The following is a 6,466-nucleotide window of genomic DNA, read 5'->3' as shown; positions in this document are numbered from 1 at the left end:
TAACTCACAATGGATCATAAATTTAAATCGAATTGGAAAAGCCACCAGCAACCGCATCTATGTCATATGATCTGACCCCACTGTTGGATAACACGTAAGTGGTGAGATATGCAAGCATGAACGGTAAGTCAAGTGGGAACCTTCTGTGGCCACACCTGGCCTGTCTGGGGTTTGAGGATTGGGAGCGAGGGAACCAGCCCTCATCACATGTGAACTCTGCACTGAGTATTCCACTAAATGCTTTCTTTGCACCAACTCATTTATTCCTAGAGCCAATCAACAGACTTTTAGAAATTGATTTTTTAAAAAAGATTTTATTTACTTATTCATGAGAGACACACAGAGAGGCAGAGACATAGGAAGAGGGAGGAGGAGCAGGCTCCATGCAGAGAGCCTGATGCGGGACTCAATCCTGGGACTCCGGGATCACGCCCTGAGCCAAAGGCAGATGCTCAACTGTTGAGCCACCCAAGTGTCCCTAGAAATTGATGTTTTTATGCCCACCCTATGGGTAAGGAAATTGAGTTCAGAGTGGTTAAGAAACTTGCCAAAATTCACACAGTAAATGAGGGAGCGACATTTGAACTCATGTTGTCCACCTCTGCTAGAGACAGGCAGGGGACAGTTGGCCCAAAGTAATGGCTGGCTCTACACTGTTGCTCTGCCACCTGCTTATGAGACCTTGGTTAGGGTGGAGGTGGGGCATATGAGCTTTTGTCTCGGATTCTGGAGAGCTCAGAGGCCTCCATTCTCCCCAGAGCCTCCACTCAGTCCCCCTTATAATGATGCCTCCTCCTGGATAGCTCTTGTTCTTGGGAACTCACCAAATGTATCCCCAACAGTGGGGAGTCATCTGGGCCTGACGACGATGGACGCTCCATGTCGCATTATCACACCCTCCTGATGGAACACACGCATGAGGGTACATGCCCAGCCTGTGCTGATATGTGTCCATCTTTGGCTCTGCACTTGGAGTCTCTGCCTCTTGTGACTGGTCATGGCAGCCCGTTGACCTTTTCCGTGTTCCTAGTGCATTTCCACCCCACACTTTTGCCCAGGAGACCATCTCTGCTTCTTCTCACTTGTTCAAATGTGACTACTGTGCCAGCATCCAACTCAAGTCAGGCCTTCCCCAGCAGCTCCTACAAGCTCTTCCTCTTCCTGCTGCTGATAAATACAGCCTAGTCCCATATGGTCTGAAAAGCTGGCGTTTGGCAGCCTTCAAGAGATCCATGGACTTTCTAGAACCTTCTAGATGCACCCAGGGTTGCATCTAAAGCAATCTCCACCCCAAATAGGTTGTGAGTACTCTGAGGGCAGGGGCTGAATTTAAACTCCCCCTCTGCCTGGCATGGTGAAGACTGGCTCGCAGCCCGTGGCTCAGGGGCCAACAGACCCCCCTCTGCCACTTCCTTGCTGTGGGACTCAGTGCCTGGCATGCCATAAATGCTCGAGCAGTGGGCAGAATTGCTACTGTTGTTTTCATGGCTATTATTTTTATTCCCAAGATGCTTTCTGGAGCAGCGTAACTGGGTACGGGAGGTGACAGGGTCTGCTGTTCTCCGCAGAGAAGCCAGTCCTCCCCCCGGCAGTAAGCCTCCCATCCTTTCCATCCCCCCTCTGAACCCCCTCCTGGAACACGTGCTCCATGCCCTGCTGGTGGCCCGAGGCTGAGGCTGCACAGCTCACTCCAGCCTCCCCACAGGGCCACAGGCTTTGGGGAAGGGGGGTGGCTTTTAATTCTGATCCCCCATCATAGCCTTAAGTTGATCCTCAGTGTGACACTGAAGGGCCCCAGAGAGGCTGGGGTCAGGCAGAGGGGAGCAGCCTCTCGCCTAATGAAGTCTGCCCAGACCTCCTGCAGCCTGATTAGATTTTATGATCCCAAAGGAGCCACCCTGGATCTTTGCTCACCCCTAAACCTTATGAGCAATGGGCCCTGAATCTCAAACAACCTCTTCTGGCAACCTGTCACTGTCCCTGCCCTGGCCCTAGCTCTGACCTCTCTCACCTGGATGATGGTCTCACAGCCTCGTTCCTGCTCCTCTTGCCTCTCCTCTAATGCCCGACAGCTGGGCTATCTTTCTAGAGCATAAATCTGATCATGTAATCCGCCCCCTCCTAGAGACTCCTACTACCTTCAACTGGGGCTTCTCCAGTCCTTTTTTTTTTTTTTTTTTTTAAGATTTTTAAATTTATTTATTCATGAGAGTCACAGAGAGAGAGAGAGAGAGAGAGGCAGAGACACAGGCAGAGGGAGAAGCAGGCTCCATGCAGGGAGCCCCATGTAGGATTTGATCCCAGGATGCCAGGATTATGACCTGAGCCAAAGGTAGATGCTCAACCTCTGAGCCACCCGGTGTCCCTCCAGCTTTTTATATATAATTATCACCCTGGAATCTGTTAAAATGTCACCATATTGGGACCCATTCCTCAAGAGTATGGTTTCCGGGGATCCCTGGGTAGCTCAGCAGTTGGGTGCCTGCCTTTGGCCCAGGGCTTGGTTCTGGAGTCCTGGGATCGAATCCCACGTTGGGCTCCCTGCATGGAGCCTGCTTCTCCCTCTGCCTGTGTCTCTGCCTCTCTCTCTCTCTCTCTCTCTCTCTGTGTGTGTGTGTGTCTCATGAATAAATAAATAAAATCTTAAAAAAAAAAAAGAGTATGGTTTCCTAGGTCTGGAGTAGGGCCCAGGAACCTGCATTTCCCAGGACACGAGGCCTTCCAGAGCAGCGCTAAGGTGTGTTGTCAAGGAGGGTAGCCAGGACAGGTTTCCAGTTAGCACTTTTCTTAGCCAGATCACTAAATCTGTCAAATTCTAGACATTTGGTATGTGCACCTCCACTTGTAGTCTTTTATTTTTTTTTAAGATTTTATTTATTTATTTGAGATAGAGAGACAGAGAGAGCACAGCAGAGGGAGGGGCAGAAAGAGAGGGAGAAGCAGACTCCCCACTGAGCACAGAGCCCAACACAGGGCTTCATCCCAGGACCCTGAGATCATGACTTGAGCCAAAGTCAGACCCTTAACCGACTGAGCCAGCCAGTCATGCCTCCATATGTACTCTTGCCCCGGGTCCCCCACCCCCGGGTGGACCTGCTCTGACCTCAGCGCTTTATTTTCTCAACTGTAGGATAAACTCCAGGGGGCCTAGCTGGGTGAACAAAGCCCCTCAGGACCCTCAAAGTCCCTCTTGGACCCCTCCAGAATCCAGCCTACAGTCTCTGAATGTACCAGGCAACTTCTTGCTTCCATGCCTTCGTACATGTTCCCTCTGCCTGGAATGCTCTTCCTCCTCATATCCCCTTGGGGACTCCTATTCATCCCTCAAAACCTACTTAGAGTCCATGATTGCTGAGGGCCCCTCTGTGCCTTCACCCCTTCTCCAGTTGCATGCACCCTGCTTTGTCATGATGATTTTGTTCAATTGCTTCCTTAGACGCAGTTTATGATCTTCACTACGATGTTTTGTTTTGTTTTGTTTTAAGATTTTATTTATTCATGAGAGACACAGAGAGAGAGAGGCAGAGACACAGGCAGAGGGAGAAGCAGGCTCCAGGCAGGGAGCCTGATGTGGGACTTGATCCTGGACCCAGGATCACACCCTGAGCCAAAGGCAGATGCTCAACCACTGAACCACCCAGGGATCCCCACTACGATGGTTTTAAAATCAGAAAATGGGGCTTTGCCTCTGGCTCCCATGCTTACCGGGGCCTGGACTTGTGTGTTGTCCACCCACTTCTCTGAGAACTTTTCATTATTGATAGGATGAGGGTTAAAATACTGTCCTCTGCACTGGGTTACCTTGAAGTTTAAATGAGATCCCATGCATGAGGGGCTTAGCCCAGTGCATGGTGTAGAGTTAGTGCTTCATTATTTTTCCATCTTCCCTTTGGCAGGCAGTGCAACTCTGCATCTTTGGACCCCTGGAGATCCAGGGTGGGACCTCTCCTGGAGTGGACCCCAGGAGGAAGGGTGTGTGGGTAGCTCAGGGCCCTGCTGCTCTGTCCTATCACTGGAAACTGTTCCCACATTGTTTACTATGCTGAGGGAAAGGACCTTCTGTCCCTCTGGGGGCCTCCAGCCAAAGTGAGAAAAACCAGTGGGGCCCACGGGTGACAAGAAGCGAGGGTGGGCCAGATGCACGGCCCTAGCTCAGGAGAACTGTGTGCAGTTCTGGTGTGTGTGTGACGGTGCCTGCCCTGGTCCCGGTCCCTAGGGGCCTGCCCAGGGCGGGGGAAGGAGGGCAGGGTGCCCGGGGGGCAGGAGGACTGGCCCCAGCTGCAGAGCTGGAGCGAGGATCTCTTGATCTCTCGGCTGCACCAGGAGGTGGAGGCAGCCAGGGCCCTGGAGATGGTCTCCATGACAACCGCTGCCACTCACTCCCCATCTCGGATGTAAATTAGTTACAATTTTATTAGTGTGCAGAATTTCAAGAGGCCGGATCCTGCTTTGGAAGGGAAAAGGATGGGGCGGGGTGGGGGGAGGTATGCGGGGGAGAGGTTCCAAATGCTTCATAGCCCCGCAAGGACCCCAAGCTCCAAGGTGGGTCCGTGCAGAGTCCGTGCCACATGCCCTCATTTGTCTGTCCGTCAGCTGGCCTGGCCTGGGGAGTCAGCCCGCGTCTGGAGAGGAGGGACATGGGGGTCGGGGAACCTGCAATGTGCCCAGCACACTCCCTACCTCATCTGGCCTCCTCCTCAGTTGACTGCGGGAGGCGGCTGAGGTCCACGGGGGTCACTAGCTGGCTCGAGGGCACCTGGCTTGCCAGTGGCCCGGCTCTCCCACACCCCTCTCTGCCCAGCTGCCTCCCTGGCAGGTCAAAGGTCACCACAACACTGCTGGGCACCAGGGCAGGCCTGTCCAAGCACTGCCAGGAGTTGGGGTGTCTGAGCACCCGCAGATCCCTGGGTGCCATGAGTCAGCCAATGTGGCTGGGTGGTGCCTGAGTCACTGCCTTCTGGTGTTGGAGGCTTCTGCATCATGTGTGCATAAACACACGTGTGCACACACATACATTTCTTCTCCCCAAGGGAGAAAAAAGGGACAGATTTGTCTTTTCCTGAGGCTGTTGTTAAAATTAGTTGCATCCCCCAAGGCGCATCCCCCCATGAGTACCCCTGAGGTAGCACTGCTCCTGCCACTGCAGAGAGAGGGGCCCAACGAGATGGCAGCCCAGTGATGCCCGCGGGTTCCTGATCAGGGGCAGAGTAGCTGGAGCTGCAGGGGCGGGGCTCAGGGATGGGGTGCCCAGCAGATCAAGGAGAGCTTATGGCCAGGCCTTCCAGGGCAGGGGGGCATACCTGGCTGAGGGGACAGCCCAGATGCAGGCTTGGGGACATGACAAAGCCTGAGGGAAGGCTTGGGGCTTGGGAGGTAGCGAGGATGGATGGGATACAGGTGGGTGGTTGGCTAGGGGAGCAGCAGGGAGGACGGACATGGTGATGGGAGGTTAGAGGAAGCTGGATGGGAGACGGTCAGGAAGATCAACAAGCTGGATCACAGAGGGAACAGGAGGCTGGCTGGCAGGATGGTGGGAGGTTGTTAGAGGGTGGCCAAGCCCGTGTGCGCTGATGACAGACCCCGGCTTTCCAATCCCTCCCTGGACAGGAGGCTGGGGAGGAGTGCGGATGGAGGGAGCCGGAACCTGAACACTCACATGTAAAGCAAAGCCTGGTGGACAGGATGGGGCCTGGCACACAATAAGAGCTTAATAAATGTTTGCTCTATGATTTCATCCTGTGTCCTGAACCCAGCCTTACACGGTGATCGGTTAAACACCGGGCTGCCCTCAGGGGCTCAGTGTCCTGAGCAAGGTGATCGATCTTGCCCAGGGCCACTTGGGAGGACAGAGCAGGGCCTGTGGGTGGCCTGAGTTGAGAGGGAGAAGGGGGAAAACAGGGAGCGTGGTGGTGAGTCAGGCTTGGGACCTATGTCACAGGGCACGCAGGACAGGGCTAGGGCGTCGGCAGCCACTCAGGCTCACTCGGCCCTGAGGGGTGCAATGCTGGAAGTGGGGGGCAAAGCTAGGAGCAGGGGTGAGGGGCACAGCTGAGGTCCATGCCTGAGGGAGTGGGGGCCCAGACAAGGTGGCCATGCGAGGTGCTTTTAAGCAGGGGAGCTGCACTGACAGCGTCCCGCCCGCTCAGTGGGCCACCAGGAGCGCAGAGCTTTCTCCTCCTCGGACAGGGGACCTGTCCCCCCTGTCCCGGCAGGGCTGGAGAAGCAGCCGCCAGGCCTCTGGCCTGTCCTCCCGAGGTCCAGCCCGCACACGTGGGAGAGATGAAGGCGTCAGGGTGGACGGGAGGGGAGCACCCCACCGCCCTGCACATCTGTGATTCCGCTGGGGCCGAGAGGCTGAGCAGCCCTGTGGCTAACAGGCCCTGGGTGACTGTCCTGGAGATGGGCCACTGTGGCTAAGCCACTGACTCTACAGCAAGGGCACAGCCCATCCCTCGCTCCGTGCGGC

Source organism: Canis lupus, chromosome 9, assembly GCF_011100685.1.
Source record: "Canis lupus familiaris isolate Mischka breed German Shepherd chromosome 9, alternate assembly UU_Cfam_GSD_1.0, whole genome shotgun sequence".
In the NCBI taxonomy this organism is placed as follows: Eukaryota; Metazoa; Chordata; class Mammalia; order Carnivora; family Canidae; genus Canis; species Canis lupus.
Note: the sequence above shows the minus strand (reverse complement) of the source record.